Raw genomic sequence first — 21,250 nt, 5'->3', positions numbered from 1 at the left:
TTTATTATCCTCTCAAAGGGAGATTAATAGAGGTGGGCTCCTTAAAACCGGTATCTTCTGTTTTGATTTGGTTTCCAGCATCTTCATTACTTCTGCTTCTAACCGTGCCTCTGTATCTCCTTTTCTTTCATCTACCCGAGTCTGACTGAAAGTAGCCTCAGACCAGAAAAGCCGAATGAAGGAAATCTCTGCTGTAGGTGAGATAAGCAGCATTTGTAGAGGACAGCTGGTGGCCAGCACCTTGCAGAGGACCCACAGCCTTGCTGCTCGCTTGCTGTCGTCCTTGCTTAGGCATGCAGCCTGAAGGTGGGCGGCCGCAGGGGCATGTTTTCAGCCAGCTCTGGCAAAGGGTGGTGGTTTGAAATTTGCCTGGGAATAAATAGTAAGTACGCCCTGGGATATATTTGGTGAGGTAGTTCCTGCAGATGTTCCAAGCTTTTGTGAAATGAGCAAGCAGAAAAAGCAGTGGGGCTTGTTCCTTTTTTATTTTTTTTTAAGCTGTAGTAAGTTTATCTCAATTTTCAACCTGTTTGTTTAATGTGGAATCCTAATAACCAGATATTCTTACTAAATGTCAAATTTCTTACTGGTTGGAAGTGGTGAAGAGGTGGGGGCTCTGGGGTATGAGCTTATGGCTCCTTAGTCCAGGTAATAAGGTGGCAGCAACTTTGATTCTGTGTGTGAGCATCCTCTAATGACTTTCTGTTCAGGGAGGTAAGTAAAGCTAAAGGGCAAACAGCTTGTTCTGTAGGCAGCGGGCTCGCAGTCCAGGTTGAGTTTGTATTTGTGGCTTTGTTTTGAATTTTGTTTTTATTGGCTAAAGAAATGCTTACGTTCTTCTCGTGCTCTGTGAACTCAGCTGCTGTGCCCTTCGGTGCCTCTGTGCTTGGAGAGGGAGGAATGCATGTTATTTTGTGCGATGGAAGTGCCTGGCTGTGTTGAGGCTTAAACTCTGAGATGTGTAAAACCTTTAAATGCCAAAATATTGGCAGAGTGAGGCTAAACTTTCTTCTTGTCCAGATATGTAATGAGACTTGTTCTGATTTGTAAAATAATAATTTCTCATGAGTTACTTCATGTAAACACTGACAGGTTTTTTAATGAATTGACCCCTCCACCCCCCACCCCCCGGCTTTTGCAAGAGATATTTAACAGCACATGGAAAATGTGACTGACCCTTAAAGGTCAGATTCTAGTCTACGATTCTGCTTTTATTATCCCGCTTGTCAGAGAACACAACGTATTTGCTCTATCTCCTGTCCAGATTTGCTTTTTCATGTATCATTTTTTTTCCACATGTAATTTTAAATAGGATGTTTGTAAAATATGGTGGCAGTAAAGCTGTTATCAGAATGTGATTTTTACTGTTTTTCATAGCTTCTTCTGATTTTTCTTTTTTTTTTTTTTAGTTTCTTGCTAACAATGATCTTGATTGGAGTGTGGCATTTTTATGCAGCTGAAAGGGAAGGTTATGCTATTACACAGATTTTATTTTTTTTAAAGACTCTTCTACAATAATACATGTATACAGGCAGCAGTTACCAGAACTCATTATTAAGCAGCTGTAAAACCTCTTAACAGGATAAACCATTTAATGTATTGACTTTAACTCCGCTTTTGATGAAGAGGTAGGTAGAGTATGTATTTAGAAACTAATCGCAGAAAAAAACCATATCCGTCAGAGTAAAGTATTTTTCAAGACCCAAAAAGCAATCTTGGTTGGTTGGTTGGTTGTGTTTTTTCTTTTTTTTTTTTCCTAAGCAGAAAGTCATGTGCTAGGTATGAAAGTTGCTAGTGGTAAACCTTTGGCTTACCAAAGGGAAAAACAGGGGCAATCTGCTCATAACATCACAACCATAATAGGAGAGCAAGATGCACACGTTACATTCTTGCTCCTGCAGCGCCCTGTTTGACAACTGGTGCCGTTCGTAGACTTGTGTAAGCTGAGCGGGGGGAAAGCAAAGATTCGGTGGTGTGAGCTGCTAAGCGTAACTTGCACGTGATTTAAGTGCATGTATGCCTGCAGCAGGCGACGTTAATTTGAGGTGGGCTGTTTGAGCAGAACAGCTTCTCGTGAAGCACTGCAGGCAGCTTCAAGTTATGCCACCGCATGCAAGTTTGCTATTTATTGCGTGAGGGTCGTGCTTGTTGTGGGAATTTCTGTACGGTCCTGGTGACAGTCACGCTAAAATTTGTTGTTCTTTGAGCTAATGAGGCTGAATCAAACATCTCTGATCTTTCAAAAATGTTTGTGTCCAGTTTTGCGTCCAAACCTTCTGGAATTTGGCTTGGCTTTTATTTCTGGCTTTTGTAGAGAGGTACTGTAGTGTGTAGTCAATGGAGCTTAGCACTGGGCAAGCTGTGGAAAGGGTTTGGAGATGTATCAGACATCTCACTGAACGATTTGGTTTGTAACAAACGTCCTCCTTCCCTGCATGCTCACGTCTCTCCTGGTAAAGCTGGCTGGCTTCTGCCAAGCACTGGAATATGACTAGTTTTCCAGAACAAGAGCAGAGCATCACAAATTATTTAAAAGCCATCATTTAGCATTCTTGACTGGTTTTTTCCTCCCCTTTTTCTCTTTTTTTTTTTTTCTTTGATGCCACACAAAACCACTTCTCTGGAGTAGGCAGGTGTGTAATGGAACATATTTAAACTCTTCTTTTTTGCTAGGTGTGGCTTATTAGCTTAAAGCTGAAAATGTGTGTTAGTGGTAGTAATGTGTTTCTTTTGTTGAGTGTTCTTTACCTATGGGGAGGTTTGTTTGACCGAAAAAATCAATTGCTTCTTTTGCACATTCCAGTGTTTACTTGCTTAATTGATCCTGCTCATGAGGAAGACTTATGTTCTGGAAGGCTTTACCCGATGTAAGAAAAAGTTAAGAAGTTCCTTTGTGTTTAGTGACACTAACAACAAGAACACCCCCATAAGTAACAGGGAAGAAAGTCGCTTATAATGCCCAACAGGTTTGTCCTCTGTAATACCGCTGCTGGGAAAGGATGGTTACTGCCACCAAGGCAGCCTGAGGGATCTGAAAAAAAGTTTTGTTGGCATCAGTTTGGTGTTAACTGTGTTACCTCTGAATGCCCAAGCTGCTGGGGAACTGGGGTGGATCTTGCACATGTATATTTTCCCCACCAGAATTACTTATTTCACCATGTATTTTTTATCTTGTCAGCTTTTTGAGGCTTTTCTTTTTCCCACTGTGGTTTCTATGGAAATGTCATGGGTTTGGGTGGTGTGTAGTAACCCTCATGACTGCAGTAGAGTCACTCTCTGTCTTGCTTAGCTTGTGCTAATTTTGTTCCTGAATCGTGCTGCAGGGAAGGGGCAGAGGGTGTTTGACATTAACTAGAGGTGCCACTTCCAGAATCGGCAATCCAAGAGATGCCTTCTCTGTCCCCTTGAGTTGAGAAGATTAAGCCAAAAAGCTGCAGAGGCTGGTGTTGCCAGGTAGGCTGGAGGATGGACCTCACAGTCACCGGTCCCTGGCGTGTGACGCATGCCAGGAACGGTCCCAGAGGTGGGACTGTTGATTTAGGGGGTGAAGGAAGAGAGGGGCTTCTGTGGCTCACCCCGGGAAGGATGCTTCTATGGAATTAAAGGTTTGACTCTACCACCTTTTCCAGAATTATTTGTACATGCTAAAACATCTAAACAAACCGGGAGTGTTCCTAGCTGTGTGCACAAAGCTAAATGCATTTTAAAATAAAAACTGCTGACATTTCTTTGAACTGTCCTTAGTGTGAATCAGAGCACTCTGTTTTCCACCGTTTCTCAACACTGGGAACACCAGGCTGGGCAGCAAAGATACTAGCTCTGCATACAGGGTTGGTAGTGCCTTAGGGAGATAAATGAGGCACCTTGTTCCACCAAACTAGCAACTTGCCATTCACAAAAAAAAAAAAAAAAAAAAAAGAAAGCATGTGGTATTGTCTAGCTGATGGTTCTGTGTTGAACAAGGCTTTTAATCTGGAAATACTGTCAATCACCTTCACAGCTGAAGAGTTTGAAGTGGGTTGTGCTTGTGTTACCGCGACTTTGTGTGTGCTCATCTGCCGTAGTGGTTCAGAGAACTTCTTCCAAAGAACTGTTCGGTACAGGTGGCAAATACCATCGATGTCTTCGGGTATAAGAACTGAACTGGAAAGGTAGAAGTGCATTTAGTTAACTAACCCCCTTCCACTTTGAGTAGAACTTTAAGTAATAACTTCAGCATTGGTCCTAGGGCACCTTAAACCATAAACAAGGGGCTGAGGTGGGATCTCGGAAACTGCTGCCTTTGGTGCAAATACCACACTTTGCAGTTCACGCTGTTCTTTTGGGTGGGAGCTTTACAACCTCCTTGTGTTCGTTAGCTTTCTTCCTGGATGTGCCTGTTGCCCTTGGTCTGGCAGCGTTTCTGAAGGAAGAGGAGCTGGGCTACCCAGGGCGAAAGGTGCTGGAGGAACACAGAAGATCATCCACTTTGTCCTTGTTGTCTCCCCTTGTGCTGCACCCAGCGCATGTTGGCTTGGGTGAAGGGAGGGGAAGAGCCTCTCCCAGGGGGGTTTCTGTAGCCATTCAAAGAATGGAGGTGTGGATAAAATTAGAGGTATTAATGCATGCTTTTACCAGGTCATCTTAGCAAATAATTTTCTCCAATAACTGTGACAAGCTAACCTGGGCCTTCATGGGAGGCTGAAGGAATGTGTCCCTGAATCCCAGAGGAGCTCAGTACTGGGAAGTGTTTGGGAGGCTGATGCTGTTGTTTTGTAAATTTGGGAAGTGATTGCCAGGGAGAGGAATGTGAGAAAATTACTTCCTTCCCCTTCAGATATGGTCAGTTTATAACTGTTTGACTAATCTGGCTATCTCATTTTGCCTGGGATGATAGATGGGATCTGTGCTCTGTTTATTTGGATCCTTTGCTGCTAAAGGAGCACATGACCTTATTTTGAAAGTGTGAAAACTTTTGCAGGAACAAATTCTATAAAGAGGAAAATGCAGCTTTCTCTACTTTCCCCTGTACCAATTTGAAAATTCGGTCATTATTCTGTAACACAACGTAGTTACAATCCTGTCTGTCACCATGAAACTGGAAAATATTTTCAGCTCAAAATAAACTCCACAAGGAGAATAGTTTCCATGTTATCCCCTATTCAGAGGAAGGCTACTGGACCTCAGTCCTAAATAAAGATTCCAGCCAACTTTGGTGCTTTAAGAAGCAGTAGTTGTCCTAAATTTGACCGCTAGCTTAACAAGTCCACTTTCCTGCATTGATCAAGCCAGCTGAGCAAGTTTCGCATCAGCTTCTCAGTGTTGCTGGTGCTTTCAGTCACCTTAGAACAGTGATTTCAGTTGTGTAAAATGTAAGGAAAACTCTTCAAAATGTAGGTATTGACCCATCAGTTAGTTGGCAAGTAATTTTCAAAGCTTACCATAATCCTTTTTTCCTCTTTAGTCCCATTGGAAAAAAATGCATTAACCTGTGCTTGAGAAGGTGATGATTTGCTTGGGTTTGATACAGCTAGACATATTTATTTTGTAAGTGGGAGATGCTTCTAATGTGTTTAGCAGTAAAGCATCCTCAAAGCCAGCCCTCTGAACAGCTTGCTCCTGTTCTTTCTCCTGATGGGGCTATTGGGATTTTGTAGCTGAATTTGCAAAGGGAATGACAAAGCTCCTTAGATTTATTTTTTTTTTCTTTTCTAATTTCAGTGATCAACAGGCATCAACTGCATCACTCATTTATGATGCATTTTTAGAAGTAGCAATTCGGGTTAGTTTAGAACTTGGAAGTTTTCCCTCCCATTAGCTAATTATTGCTATTATACTCTATTGTCATTATTGTCACTCAGGGTATTTTTGAAAATTAAGGGTGAAAAGTGAATGCATAACAATGAAACTCATCAACGAGGCTCCCGGAGCCTATTGTGAGTCACCCTTGCTGATTTTAGTGACAGAAATAAGTTTTCTCTTAGAACCCTTGACTCCTGCAAGCCCTGCAGTTACTCACTGTGGGAGCAGAAGCTGGTTTGTGTTCTGGCTCGTGCCTTGGGAAGAGCCACTGCCACCGGCACGTGGCCAGGGAGGCATCTCACCCGCGTGTGGCTCCTCTTGGGCCACTCAGCCAGCTTCTCACCTCTCCACCTCAAGCCTAGGGCTAAGTGGTTACGGGTTTTACTAGCTTTTTTTTACTAGTTTTTGATCTTTTATAATTTTTATTAAAAATGCTGCAGCTGAATCAGTGCTGTCCTGGGGAAGGATGGATATCTGGTTCTTGGCCAAAGCCTGTGTTTTAGTGGGAGAGCAGAGAGGGTAAGTCCTGGATTTACATAATTGTTGATGCCTTTTTTTGTGTGTGTGTGTGTGTGGTTTCTCTCCTCTGGTCTCTTGTCTGTATAATTGCACTAAAAATAATGGTGAATGCGTGGAAGTCATCAGCAGGGCAGACAGGCTATGGTATGCAGCACTCTCCTTCGGGGGAAAAGCAGCTAGGAGAGTGGTTAACGACCTTTGACTTTGTTAACCTCACACACCTTCCCAAGAAGCACAATTGCGAATGACGTTTTCCTGCTTTTTCTGCCTTCTGTTTTTTATTATTTTATTTTTTTGCACAAGGAATTGCCTCCAGTAGAGTTCAGAGACATTGGGCAGCTTCTCCACCTGATGTGAGCTGCCACCACACTGGAGTGGTCAGTCTGGGCAAGCCCATGACCTTCCCTCAGATCCAAAGTTCTTCGGTTCCCAGATAATGACGCTCTGATTCACTTCCCTTCTAGCTGCCTTGCTGTTCCTCAGGTAGCATTCCTACTCCTGGTAGGAAACAGAGCTTTATATCGCATGTTACGGTGAGACATAACCCTGCCCGCAGCAGGTTGGGGTTTGGAGAGGGTTCCTGTACGGGCAGGTGTGATGTAACCAGCGGCTTGTGAGAGGTAAAGCATCCTTTGAAGCACTGATTGTACAGCTGTCAGACAGCACACCAGGTGAGATGGACTGTGGAGCTGATGAACAATCGCAATTTGTCTTCCCCACCCCCCCAATCTCTGCAGGATTTCTTCATCCCATCACGGCTTGGTGCCCTGCTTGCACCTGGGAGTGTTATGAATGTGTTGGTTGGGGGCAGTTGTCTTCCACAGTTTGGAAAGTTCACAGCACTGTGCTGGAGAGGTGAAGAGGGATAAATATATTAGTAAATCACATAGATGAAGCCGTAAGGCATCAGTCTGGAATGAACTTGGCTTGTGTCTTAATTGCATGACATGAAACTAAACATGTAAATTGCGCACCTGAGCAACTGAGACAATCTTTTAGAAGTGGTGTATGTAATAAATAAAATAAACTGTTAGCAGGTTGTCACTAAAACTGTGGATCGTTAGTGCTGCCATTGCTTATGCTTTGCTTTGCTTGTAATTATCATGACGGGTATTTTTAGGGTAGCTTTGCAGCTTGTCTATTTTCTGCCCAGCTGGCTAAAAATGTTCTTCTCACGTGACATGATAAGTATTCTCTTGGAAACCGATGCCATATATATCCTGAACTTCCCTTTCTGCTGATATCTGGATTCATTCCTTAAAATTGCAACAGCAGGAGCTGGAGGAAAGGTGTCCCTTTTTATTAAAGCCTGTGCATACAGCTGTTACGGTCTTCCGAGTAGCTTGAACAGTCGCTGCAGCTAAAGCTGTTAGACTGGAATGTTTTTGTTTGCTTTAGCTTTTGGGTGGTATTAGCCTTAGTTGTAACCTCTTTCAGTTTCTGTTGTCTTTTCTACAGACTTCCTAGAGCTCTGATCCTGCAGTGAGTCCATACAGATCGAGTCCTCCTGCACTGAGGTGTGAGGTTGCAGTAATGAGGCCAGACAGCGGGCACCCGGCTGCTGCTCTTGTGGTGCCTCTCCACTTGGTAGTGCTCACTCTTTCCTACTGGAGTCACAGGGCTTTGCTGGTTTTATTTATTTCCCTATTTTAGGGTTGTCCTTACAGGAGCTTTGCTCTGCTAATGTGTCTCCTGTCTGGGTTTGCAAGATATCTAGGCGCGTATTTCGTCAGAGGTGTTGAGATCTGCATGTTGCTGGTGCCCTACCCTGGGACTTGTCCCTGCTGTCCTGCCTGAGCTCCAGCCGGCAGGGCTGTCCCACACAGCTGGCCCCGCTCCAAGGTCTGTAGACCCTCAGCACAGGTTGAACATACTCACCCAGAAGAATGTGTCTACTTGCATGTTATATATGTGAAGACCACGCTTGATCTGAAAACTCAAGGTTGTAGTGGGAACCTTCTGGTAAAAGTGGGAGTTGTTCTGTGTCCTGTTCTCAATAACACCCACCAATTCCATGCAGGCTGTTAGGTGCTGCTGGGTAGTCCGTAGGTGGAAAAGGTCTTAGGAAAAGGCATCGTTTGTGTGCTCTTCCAGATGAGGAGCAGAGCCTTTGCCTTGTGCGTTTGGGCAGCGTTGTGTAGGTAGATCTAGGGCTTTCCTGCCTGGCTCTTGCAGCGATTGACTGTGTGTGCTGTTGCAGGGAATGCTACATCAAAATGCCATCTAGAACTTGCGAGACACTAATGCACAATTACTGATTTCTGGACTTTGCTGTCATTCAGCATTTTAGCTTCCTGATACAAGCAAAATAAAAGCAAATCTGTAGAAAAGCAGAAATTGAACTTTTAGGCTAATGAAGCTGTATTGTATCTGACAAATGGGTAGCTAATCTACTGGAAAAGGGGGAGGGTTGACTTTTAATGAGAAGTTATTAGATGTTGAATAGCTCTTAAATTGCTGTATTAATAAAATGGACAATCCTCTCTAGCTTGTCTCCTTAAAGTATTCTATTAATTGAGAACCCCCTCTAATCCATTCTTTTAAAAATTAATTAACATTTTGAAAAACATTTCTTTGACTGTAGTGACCTGATTGAGATTAAAGTGGGGTTATGTCATGACTGCTTCCTTTATGTGCTTTAGCTGCAATTTATGGACTCTGATAACACTAACTTCATATATAAGGGCTTAAGACATCTAAGAACAAGTCTAATGGGCTGACTTTTTTTGTCAGTGTTTTGAATTGGCAGCAAATAAGAAAATAGAAATGAGATGAGAAAACAGGGTCTGGTGCCTGAAGTGAGAACTTGGATATTATTTTCAGTTCAGCTACTGATTTCTGTTTTGACTGTGAGCCAACATTTGCAGTGAATTTTGGACTAAACTATCCAAACTTCGCTGTCCCTCAGATGCTTGCGTTACCTGTAGAACCCAGGTAACTTTTATCACTCAGAATAGTTGTCCTTTGCTTCATGCCCTGTTGTGATCAAGTTGAAATGTTCCAGCTTTTTGGCTTCTCTGCCTGCAAGGCACTATTACTTTTCTGGATATGCTTTTGGTGGGTTTGACTTTCCACCTGCCAGTTCCAGAGGCTTTTAGATGCCATCACGCTTGCAGCAGGCGAGGAGGGTGAGCAGCATCTCCTCTCGTGGTGAGGCAGGTCTGGTGCTGTCTGTAGGGGCCAGCATACGCATGTGCTCTTGATGTTGCCATCTAAGAAAAGTCCAGATCACAAATCAGGTCACTGTTTACAAAGCAGATTTATGTCAGATATAAATACAGCTGTAATGCCCTTTAATGAAGGGCATGTGTGGCTCTTGCAAAAGCTGTGCGGCGCTCCTGCCATCTGATAGCTGACAGACAAAGCTGGAACAGCGAGGACGGAGAAATTCTCAAGGTGTGGAACAACTGGCCTGACCATAAAGCCAGGACAGGAGACCGCACCGCTCAGTCGAGGCCTTCAGAGCTGCCCCTGAAACCTGAACTGATAGGGTTTGACATTTTCTGCTCTGTGCTTTGCTTCCTCAGCTGCTGTTGGCCTGGAACAAGGTTTCCATCCTATGGCGCATCTAATGAAAAGGAAAATTTTGTGCCGTAACCTTTTGTGGACTTGCTTTTGTAACGCTTTCTTGTAAAGGATGCTTCAAAAAATTACATTCTCGATACGGTTTGGATATTTGATAGGGAACAGAGAAGGAAAGTGTATTTGAACAGGCCTTGGAGGTCAGGAAACAGATTTTGTTTCTTTAGTTTTGATCCTCATTGAATTGCTTTCTTTTGTCCCCTATCTGCAGAATGAAACCTTGTTGCAGGGCACCCTGACTAACTTGTGAAATTTAATTTGTAGTTGCATTGTAAATGGGTTGAAATCCCATTTAATTTGAGGCATAAAAAGACATGGAATTCCACATGAGCCCTCAAGGAGCGTGAGAAATCCACCCTTGGGAAAGCTTGCCTTGTTGGGCTGAAACCACAATTTGTGGTGTGCGGTTTTTCAACGCTTTGTTACATCCAGAAATTCTCCTTAGGAAAGAGAATTGTTTCCTGGAGAGGAGTTTGAGCACAACCACGTCTTGGCTTTTTGAAGCCAATGGCAGTGGGGAGAGGCTATGGGAGGGGTTCGATGGCAAAATGGGTCAGAATAAAAGGCCAAAGGAATTCTTCGCAGTTTCGTCTTGTGGATTTGACAGCTGAAAGGTTAGTTTGTTTTGTGATTCCCAAGATATTAATGCCACTGTTAGATTCAGAGTACAACTTAATTACATCTGATAATGTTAGCCACAGCAAAGATTATTTGCACAAGGGTTTGAGGATACTGCTTTAAGCGAGGGTTTGAGCATCCTTTGAACTTGACTAGTTTCTTTCTTGTCATCTGTAGAAACGGGGAGGTCTGTAGCCCGTGTAGGAGAGGGAGGGGTGAACGTTTGGTTGTGGTCGTGCTTATCCCGAGTCCCATGAAGCTGCACGTGGTGGCAGGCTGCCTGGGCGGCTCTACTAGTCTTCATTCAAGTTCCTGCATCAAGCAAGTCTGGATCTACCCAGACATAAAGAAAACAGCAAAGTTCTTGGAGCTTCTAGGTGCTTTCCTGCAGGAAAAGGGCATGCCTGTGTGCTACAGGAGAGGGGGTGGGATGTGTGCAGAGAACCTCTGTGTTCTTGGAGAAATTTATTAGATGTGATATAATTTCTAGGGATTATTTTAATTTCTGCAAAAATTACTGATAGCTCTAAAGTTGGTTGCTAAGAAGAAAAAAAAATTCTTTTGCATTTTATTCTTGCAGAATTGGGCTAGTTATCAGGGAAACTTAATCTCCTTGAGCTACTCCACTCCCTCCTCCACCTAAAAAAAATTATTTTGTGGCAAAGGTTGGACCCAGAAACTCCTGAATCTGCTCCGTTGCCAATTCTCTCTTGCATGTTGGACCAGATAATGATTTCTCTCTGTACCTGAATTTCCCCGCAAATGAGGGATAATGATGGTTGCCCATGCTCCTGAGGTCAGGGCAGAGCTTTAATGCATCTATCAAGCGAAGCGAGATGGCTGCAAGGAGTACAGCTGGGCACCAGCCAGGTACCACTGCTCTTGTAGGTCTGGAGCAGCCACTCTGCTATGCCTGTGCTTACTCACGTTGGGTGACTCAGTCAAATACTGTTGTTTCCTCTTTTCTTGCCAGTACCTGCATTTATCTCCTTAGGCACCTCTCCTGTCATTAGCTTGCAGCAAATTCATCATTTATTATTACTTTTTTGGGAGACTGCCCTGATGGGATGTGCAGGTTTCCCACTGAGGGCGTCCAGGCTGGCTGGGGATGCTCGTGTTCCTCTCGTGGTGCCACTTTCCCTGTTACATCTCATCTTATTTCACAACAAGTCTGCAAAATGATGGAAATGCTAATTGAATTGCATGTCAAGAAAACCAAACAAATGTAAGAGTATACACCTGGCCCTGAGTTTAATCTAGAGAAGGGTAGAAACACACTGTACTTTGTGTTCAGAAAAGCTTGTACCAAAGTTAAATATACAAAGGTGCAGCTGGCTTCCCTCCTGGGAGTGACAGTGTCACTCTGCGGTGTAATCAGCCTCCTCTGGTCCCATTCTGTCTCAGCACCTGGGTGTTGTGTTATGATTGACTTGACTGCCGGTGTCCTCAGCCTTGAAGTTCGTGGAGGTTTCTCTATGTTGTGGGAAATTGGAAGATGGATGGCTGCGGCGGTAGAGAAGTATCAGGGCTGTTGAGACGGTGGTTGGTATGTTCAGAGAAGGGATTGAAGAGGGGATTAAAGAAAAAAAATCGCAAGAAGGGGAAACCAAATGTGTGTGTGGTTTTTTGTTTGTTGTTTCATTTTTTTTTTTTTAAATAGCACTTTACAGGTATCTGTTGTTGAGGCTTTTAAAATTTCATTTCTAGGGTTTGCTTGCATTAAAGTTATAGACACAACTTGAGTTTTATTTTCCCTTCCAATACGATATGGCAGGGCATCCTGTGTTTTGTTTCTGTTGTCTCTCCAGCCTATGTGTAACGGCAAAATACATGTTCAATATTTGCCTTCCACATTATGTCTATATAATAGACTGTCCACTTCCATTTCTTTGCCATGAAAACTTGGTTATTTGGGGGGGGGGGGGGGGGGGAAGGCACCAATAAATAGTGTGTTTTTTCCAGTTTTCTAGCTAAACTAATAACTCAAGATCTTGTAGGAGTTTGGGGGCTACAGTGGGGATCCTGGTGTCTTGGGCAGATTTCAGTTTCATTCTGCTTTGTAATCACAGGGGTTTGATTTTGTTAAAGAGAACATGTCTCTGCGTGGTAGCTGCTTTTCCTCTGCTTATGCTCTAGGAAAGTGAGCGTGGTTTGATGGATTCATCCATGTGCCTTTCTCTTTCCCGAGTCCTGGGTTCAGTTTCCAGCTTTGGCTATGTTCTAAGTGATTGTAGTCTGTCCCTTGGGGGCTTTTTTGGGGGGTGGTGGTGTGGGAGGGTGTTGGGTTTTCCTAGGGGAGGTGAGAGTGGGGGATGTGGATTAATGCTTGCAGTATCCCTGGGGTCTCTCACTGCCTGAACTGACCATCCTGGTTTGGAAGAAGCATGTGAGGCACCCCCCAGCTGCAAAGGGGCTCTTTAACCTGGTGCAGAGAAGTGAAAATGGAGCCTCAGGCCTACATCTTGCTTCAGGGCTTCTCTTCTTGCCAAGCACAGCGGTCACAGCAGCTTCTGGGTCGACGGCGCCGGTCCTGGGCTTGTCATCCCTGGAGGTGACAGGGTAGAGGTGTAGGAAAAGGTTGGCAGCCAGCAGCCCTGCAGCAATGAGACACCACGTTAGAGGGAGAATTACCACCAGGAACTGTCTTTGTCATTATACAAACTCTATGGGAGATGGGCTGGGATGTATACGTCCTCCTGGATGCATAATGGAAAAATAACTTTTCTAGCAGTGGGGTTAGGCTGCTCGAGCCAGTCTTGGGTCTTAATAGTTACATAAAGCCATATTGTGTAGTCTGTAGGAAAAGCTGCTCTCTTTTAGGGCTTTAAACCCACTTCAGCCTCAGTTGTTTTGCAGATGTGTGTTCTCCAGTGGGAAGGCAGAGGCAGATGTTAGCCTCCTCCGGGAAGACTTTCTCCCACTTCCAGTAGGCTCCTGATTTAACCCTTGCATGACTGAATGGTGTCTCCTCTTCCAGCAGCGCATGGAAATATTGCTGTCCTCGGTGAGAACCACTGTGAATCTGTTTAGTCTTTACCACTAGCAACCTGAGAGCGTTTCTTCTTCCTGGGATACATTCCCACAGGTCCTGGAAAAACCTGCAAAGGTCCCGAGTTTTATGGAGGTGCAGCTGTGGCCCCTGTGCAACAGCTGGATCTGGGACAAAGCGAAGGGCCTGGCCCCATCAGATGCGGCTCCCTGTGGAGGAGCCTGGAGTTACCTGTCCTGTGGCCCTTGGCTGTTGAAGTGGCTTAAAACAGAAACTTTACCCCCTCTTTAGACTTCTTGAGGGATAAACAACAGAAATTACCCAGCGATTTGTTACCCAGACCAAAGAAGAAACTGCGCTGGTCTGGCATATGGTTCAGTTTGGCCTCCCCTGCCTCAGCCTGCAATCTGCTTAGCTGAAAACACCCTGGAAACCTATGAATTATGTAGGTGTTATTAGAGGCTGGGGGTTCCGTGTTATGGTCAGTGTTAAGAAGGATTTGCAAAAGCAGTAAGATCTGATGGTTTAAAAACGCTACATCACTCTGTATGTGGGATGTGGAATGGTAGCGGGGAAAAAATAACAGCGGCCCCAAATGTGCTGAATAATGAACTGAAAATGGTTATTGATTATCTGTGCGCTTTCATTATCCCGCTGTAATCTCAGAGCAGCTAGCCATTCTTTTTTCTTTATTAAAAAAAAGAAAGACTTTCAAAGGCACTTATGAAATATTTAGTGAAATTATTTCCAAGATCAAAACTCCAAAGAAATTACACAGCCACAGAAACCTTGTTAATCTGTTGGTGTTACAGATGAAAGACGCAACAGAGATTATTAAACGTCTACTGCTCTTGTGCGAAATGGCCTCTTACTTTCGATCTCGGTTGAAACGTTATTCATCAACCTCCACTGCTGCATTTGGCTTCCCATGCAAGAATTTTAGCTGTCATTACAAGTTTCTTCTGATGGAGGAGGACTTTCTCTATCCCTGTTTAGCCTTTAGGCAAGGTGCAGCTCAGCCTAATGAAACCAGCGTGAAGTATTAAGGTGCTATAACACTGACTTTGCAATCATACAGTGTTTCCCTCCATGAAATGGTCTTTTTAAACCAGCTATGAATGTTCATTCCCTTTTCCACATGATATTTGCATAAGTGAGGTCATAAAACATTATTTCTATCTAGACTGTAACTCCTGAAAACGAGTAGCTGTTGATGTCCCGTTTCAGTTAGAATGGGGAGTTACTGAGGAAGCAATCCAGAGCCTGTTCAGTGTTGACTTAGATCCAAAAATTGCATTTTTGTGTCTCAAAAACAGGTTTAGTGGATATGCAAGTATTTTGAGATAAAAATCCAAAATAACCTTGAGAAATGGTCTGAAATGGCCTGTAATTTGGAGAAGATGAGTGCCAAGGCCCACGAATAAGCTATACAATGAGGGGTGGCTGGTGTGGTGGCCGTTCTGAGAAGTGAGACAAGGCTGCGGTGGCTGTCGGACTGAGTGGCCATCGACTGCCTGAAGCTATTGGCAAATACCGCGCAGAGGTACATGGACAAGAGTCGTGGGAAAGGTGTGAAGTTACCCTTTTCATTCTTCGGGACTGCTGTGGCTCACCCCAGTCTTCAAGGTGTGGGTGGGTGGGAGAAGGGGTGAAGAAGAAAGGCAAGGGAGAGAGGCATCACGTCTCTGAACATGAAAAAGAGGAACTGCGGAAGAAAATATTTAATAAACCATTTGCTGCCTCTCCTGAGATTAGCATGAGAGGAGCTAGAACTGTAGTGATGGTGACTCAGGTTGGACAGCAAAAGCCTTTTATGCCTGTAAACAATCTGGAGGCTCCGAGAGTCCTTGTTTCTGCAGCTTGAAGTGGTTTTTCTTCATTCTTGTTTTTCTTTGTTTTAAAAAAGATAAATAGTCCTGTTTCCTGAGAAGGTTTTAGCCATAAGGTCATTTGTCTTCAAAGCAAGTCTGAGTGTGGTAGGGCTGGGCTGTGTTTGCGCTCGGCTGTGTGCCTGAGGAGCCTCTGAGTGGGCTGGTCCCCAGTGGTTTGCAGAGCTCTTGCACCTCTCGAAATTTCTTACCCTCCATTTCTTGTTTTCGTGCTTAGTGACTGGTAAGATTAAAGAGTGGGAGCTCTCATGGCTTCCTGCTCTTACTATAACAGAACGCTGTGCAGCAACTAATGGAGAGAGAGAAGAGGGACAATGTGGATGCCGTCTTGAGTTGGATGGGTGAAGTCATCCCTTGACTCTGGTTCACCCTTCGTCTTTCTCCCATGCCTCGCTGCTCCCAGCACCTTTGTTACGAGCTAGCAGGTTTGTTCCACAGGGCGTTAAGAGCATGGCTGGGTTTGTTGTTGGCTTTTTTACAAGCGAAGCCTTGACCAAGTGGTGGGGACTGCACCAAGTGCACTTCTGCTCATTCTCCTCTTGAATTCCATCAGGAAGAGAGATCATAGCACCCAGAGGTGTGAAGTATAAATGCGATAGCCTCCTTGGGGGGGCTACCTTGGAAATTAGATATGTTTGGTTTGGTTTTTTAAATCTGGCCAGCATCCCATTTCCCTGTCACTGCTGCTCGTGGAGTGTGCAGGCTTCTGAGTGGCAGTGGCCTTCAGCTAATGGATGTGCCACAAATGAAGGGAAGGTGCTGTCCGTTGCTGTGTGCCTGTAGCATTGCATAGATTTTTCTTCACAGGAGTTTACTCAGCCACCAGCAATTTTCAGTCTTGTTCTCAGCCAACACGCTGCACTTACCACGTTGTCAATGCTGCTTTTAGTTTTGTTTCCCTGTGTGTGTATATGTATTTGTGTCTCTCTATGAAAATATATATATAAAATACATATTACACATCTATATATGTATTCATATGCCTTTTGTAATGTCTGCCTGCTTTGAGCATGTAGTGCTGAGGGACTTGGGCTAAGTGCAAGCCATTAAAAGCAGGGTCTGTCCCCTTTAGCTCAGCTGAATGGAGACATCTAGCTATGCAGAGGCCACAGGATGCTGGGTTTTGTTCGTCTGACTACTTGGAAACATTTAACCTTTAATTTCAGACGCGTTCTTTTTAATATTCAACTTTATCCCCAGCATCAGCAAAAGGATTAGAGGCTGGTTTGTCTTTCCCTCTGAACTCATCTGTGACTTCAGTGTGCATATTAGTTCTTTTAATGGCTTCTTTATTAGTTCATTATTGCATAACCTCCAGGCATGGCAGGACTTGAAATGGTAATTTTCCAACTGAAGTTCAGCTGACGGACTTCATCTGGTCCCCTTGAAGTCAGCATGTGAATAGAGAGGGCTGGCTCGCTTTGCACCACAGCATTGCTTGCAAAGCAGAAGGAAAGGAGTAAAGTTTTCCTCTCCCCAGATGTTAAAGGAGTGCTCTGAATGGAAAGTATGAAGAAACAGTACAATATCCTGGAATATTTAAGGAGAAAAGGTGGGATGTGGGTGTGTGTGCGCACACTTTGGTGTGGTGTTGCTTCCCCCCCCCCCCCCCCCCCTATTTTTTTTCTCCACCCTTTTCCCTGTCATTGCTTCAAGCTAGTATTTGGCTGCCCAGTGAACTATAACAGGATTTAATAGCTCTAGTGTAGCTATATTGTATTTGGACTGATTCCATCCTTCTGTTGTAATAAATGTCTTCTTTACAATGAGCTCTTAAATTCTACAAGTGACGTCAAATTGTATCTAATAATGGAAAAAAGATCAAGTGCTGTAAATGCGACTTGTTTGCTCTGTGTGTCTTATCAAGCAGTGGTTTATCCTCAGCCCGGTGCAGCGCTCTCTGCGTTTGTGGTATCTTTTGAGTTTACCCTGAGGTTTACACCTGAGGAAAATTGATTTCCATGCATGCTTGCATTTTCCTCTTCCTCTCCTCCCCCTGCCTTTTTCCCTGGCTGTATTGTAGGCTGTGGCCAGACCTGGAGGAGTCAGGCACAGGGAGCACCCCCGGCTCAGCTGCCAGCCTCGGCTACGCTGCACCTACTCCAGTGCGGGGAGGACTGTGTCATGGTTTTGCAACATGAGCAAATATTCATTAGCTGCTGATTCACTGTCAGGTGTGATATAAGCTCAGTTGTGAAACTCGGGCGTGTAAACATCTGTGTAAAAACTTCTATTTCAAAAAGTTGTGACAGATTAGATGCATGATTAAGATGTACAAGTACAAAGAACATTACTGACACCGTAGCCTTTAAGCAGTGAGCGTGTGAACTGTGCACTTTTAAGGAGCTTTAAGTTTTGATTTATTTTTTTTTCGAGCAGATTGTTAAATCTGCTTAGCTGTCAGTCAGAAGGTACAGCCCACACTACGAAAACTGAAAACTGCTGATTTTAAAAAGCTCGTTCTGTCTCTTCAGTTTATTGCACATGTGCATGTGTGTGAGAGACTGTTTTGTGTGTAGTGTTTGAGTGTTATGGCAAGTAACAGTAGCCACAAAGTTACTAAATAGAAATCTTGGGGTTTTTTTAACCTTTCAGTGTGAACATGGCTTGAAACAGTCCCACTGGACAGATCACTTTGGTGAGGCTGGGAGAAGAGAGGAGAGAAGGGAATGTTAAAATACAAGCACTCAATATTCATCTGCTTACAAAACCCTCATAAATTGAATTTTCCCCTTGACCCTTTTGCATAGCCATAGTTATTCATGTGACTGGAGGAAGCAGTTGTGTTCCGGCTGGTATCATGCTAAGCATCATGCATTCACAAAACGGGACGTTCCTCTCTGTCCCACAGCAGCGGGATGTGGGCAGGACAATGATGAGGCCATGCCGGTCCACACGATGGATTGCAGGCTGCGTGTGCTGCAGCCTTTGCCAGGGGTCAGGTAGGCAAGGCTGGCGAGCAGGGGCTGAGGAGGATGTTTTGCAGATGCTGATGGAAAGCTGCTCCTGAAAGGCAGGGACACCGTAGACAAACAGGATCAGAGTGATGGATAAAGGGAATGGTCCTTACAGCAGTGGTATTCTGGATAGATAAAACTGAGCAAGATTGCTTTTGGGCCAGGAGGGAGAGTGCTGCATTAATCAAGGTGTAAGTGTTGAGGCTGCATTTAAAAAATGCTGACTTAGGTCCTAGGAATATGTTTCATGTTTATGCTGCTGCTTCTAACGGCATAAATAAATCCAAGCGCCGTATGTATGCGGTGCTTCCAGCTGCGGGAGGGCACCATATACTCCTTCAGGGAACACTGCAGAGGAGGGAAGGTGGCCAGGCTGCTAAGCCTGATATTGCTTCCCAAGGTCCGACTGTTTGATACACTTGAGACCAATGCTCACATGTCTTTGATACCGCTTTCTTCAAGGAGGCATCTCATGGGGAATGAAGGAGATGTAGAGAACCTAAAGAAAGTCTTTAGGGAGGTGGGTGAGGTCTCCAGGTAATGCCTTTGCTCATCCTTTTAGGTGCTTGGTTTGGTTTTCTTACAGTTGTTTCTGTTAATTATCTTTTGTTCCTTAGTTACATGAAAATATTGCAAAGAAAATTGTTTGATAGCCGAGTCAAGGGTATTGATCTTCAGCTGCGAGTGTCATCTTTCATAAGGGAGATTTTTCTCAACTTTAAAAGTCAGCACAGCCCTAAACAGGCAGTAGTTGATTAAAAACCTGAGACCAGGGCTGGTGCCTGCCTCTGCTGCTGGCTCCTGTGCAACCCTCCATGATGGGTTTTTCCTTCATAGGGTGAGTCTTTTAACTTTATAATAGTGTGAAATGAACCTCCTGCGTGAGGCTAGAAAAAGCTCATTGTAGTTGCTCTGTGCATCTGGGGATTTTTCTTCCCCTTTGAAAATGGGAAGTAGCAGCTGTGGCGTGGGGTGGGTTGTCGCTGCTGTGCCATAGTTCGTTCCAGCCCTAAAAAGCCTGTGCTCGGCAGCCTGGGCATGGAAAATGTGAGCTGATCAAAAATTAGTTGTTGAGGTGACAGGTAGGAGAGCTGTAACAGCACGGCTGGGAACAGGGCGGGTGGCAGCCCTTTTGTAGCCTGACCCCCCCGGTATGAGTGGTCTCCTGTGCCAGACTCAGATGATGTGTCGTGGAGCCAGGGTTTTCGCTGTCATACTGCATGTCTGTACCCTTCAGGGACAGCTGGTGAAGCCTGGCTGGGGTTTGACCTCCAGGACTCTGGCAGCAGTTTTAACACCCTTCATGCATTAACTCTTATTCCTTAATTACAAACTGTCAGTTGTCATCAGTCCTCTGCTACCTTCTTTAGTAACAGGGAGGCTGGCCCTGATGCTCCCCAAGTGACGACCCCAGACACCAAGTTCATGGGCTAAATGGAGAGCTTTTGCTGGGTCTCTTGATTTGTTCAGCTCCTGCAGATCCTGATAGTCTCCCTATCTCCCCTTCCCTCCCCCCCCCCCCCCCCCCCCCTTCAAAGAAATCACACTTTCTTAAAGAATTTGTTGCAAGGGAAACCATTTAAATCAGAAGTAAAGGCAGCACGCTGTGCCTTAGCTTTCAGACAGCCTGAAGCAATAGCTCAGAGGTGGACCTGACTCATCGCAGCAGGATATTGACTCTGGAGCGTAATTATGATGCTTTGAGAACCTGATTTTAAAATAATTGAGGTATAAAATTATGCGCCTGGCTTTCACAGTTACTACAGCTCTGTGTATAAATTGAATAACGGCCTGTACAAATGTGCCACTTGGCTATAGCAGAAATAGCAGCGAGTCTGGAAATGTCCTGCGTCACCATTATTTACCTTTTGCTGAGAGAAGCTGGCTGCAAGCTGAGTTTTGCAAACAGCCTTGGGCTGCTGCTGGTCGCGGTTGTGCAGCCGCAGAGGTTTGGCAAACCCATAGAAAGTCCAGCTTGGTGCTGGGCGGCTGGACAGCTGAAATCTAGCCTGCCGTCAAAATGCTGGCTTCTTGCTAATCCCGGGATGCTGAGCATCTCTGTTCAAACACCCCTGGCTGCTGGTGGCAGTGGGCTGGGTGTGGGTGGGTGCCAGGGACACAGCTGGTGTTTAGACATCTGTTTTCCAAAGCTGTGTTGTCGCTCCCGTGCTTCCAGAAGGGCTTTCTCTTCTCTGCATAGCAGCCATCGTGTCTGCAGACAAACTTCTGTGGTTTGTTCCAACAATACGGTAAGCAGCCTTGGTGAGCTTTGATACTCTGGGAAGTTCCCAGACTTTGGCAGGAGGCTGCTGTCCTCAGTGAGTTGTCCGAAAGCACAATTTTGTCACCTCTGTCCCATCTGCTGCGGATTTCCCCAAGATCTGAATCTGGTGAAACCCCGTGTTTATCTTTCACTGTTTGCCACCTGGGCTCCGCTGCTCTTAGACGTGTTAGGGCAGGTTATTTTCAGCTCAAAGGCAGCCTAAGCTGCGAACATAGTATTGTTTCTTTTAAACCAGTCTAGCTTTAAAAAAAAAAAAAAAAAAAAAAAAAAAAGGCAAGTCAGGTTTGTTCTCTCTGTGCCTCCTTCAAGGTCAGGCTACTGGTCCTGGGTGCCTTTTCTTCTGGCCCCCTCTGTTTGAGGTTGCAATTTGGTTCTTGCTGTTGCCCAGTATGTTTCCAGGGTTATTTTCTCCCCAGCTTCTGGGAACTAGTTGCAGTAGCTGGAGTGGGCAGCTGCCAGAGGAGTTTTCGGGAAAATTGCCTTTCCAACAGGCACATCATCAGGACCTGCTGCTGCCTGGAAAGCTGTGGGCTCAGCCAAAATGCAGCTTTTAAACACTGACCACAGGGAAGTATAAACCTGAAGGGGAACTGTACTGGGAAACCTCAGCTTTGGTAAAAGTGAAGCTGGA

General features: G+C 44.7%; 1 protein-coding gene across 16 annotated transcripts in view; it reads left to right on the top strand.

Annotated features, from left to right (window-relative positions):
* PITPNM2 (phosphatidylinositol transfer protein membrane associated 2) overlaps nt 1-21,250 on the top strand; it is a 141,415-nt gene that overhangs the window by 46,042 nt on the left and 74,123 nt on the right. The window contains exon 1 of one of the 16 annotated variants that reach the window (XM_055794497.1): nt 364-382. The exons of 14 other annotated variants lie outside the window; for them this stretch is intronic. The gene's annotated coding sequence lies outside the window, so the exon portion shown is untranslated. Of the gene's footprint in view, nt 1-363; nt 383-18,297; nt 18,321-21,250 lie in introns of those variants that run through there. One more of the 16 variants, XM_055794496.1, reaches the window with a different exon arrangement.

Source organism: Falco peregrinus, chromosome 2, assembly GCF_023634155.1.
Source record: "Falco peregrinus isolate bFalPer1 chromosome 2, bFalPer1.pri, whole genome shotgun sequence".
NCBI classification, from domain to species: domain Eukaryota; kingdom Metazoa; phylum Chordata; class Aves; order Falconiformes; family Falconidae; genus Falco; species Falco peregrinus.
The sequence above is the reverse complement of the archived record's forward strand: the minus strand, read 5'-3'. Positions and strand labels throughout refer to the sequence as shown.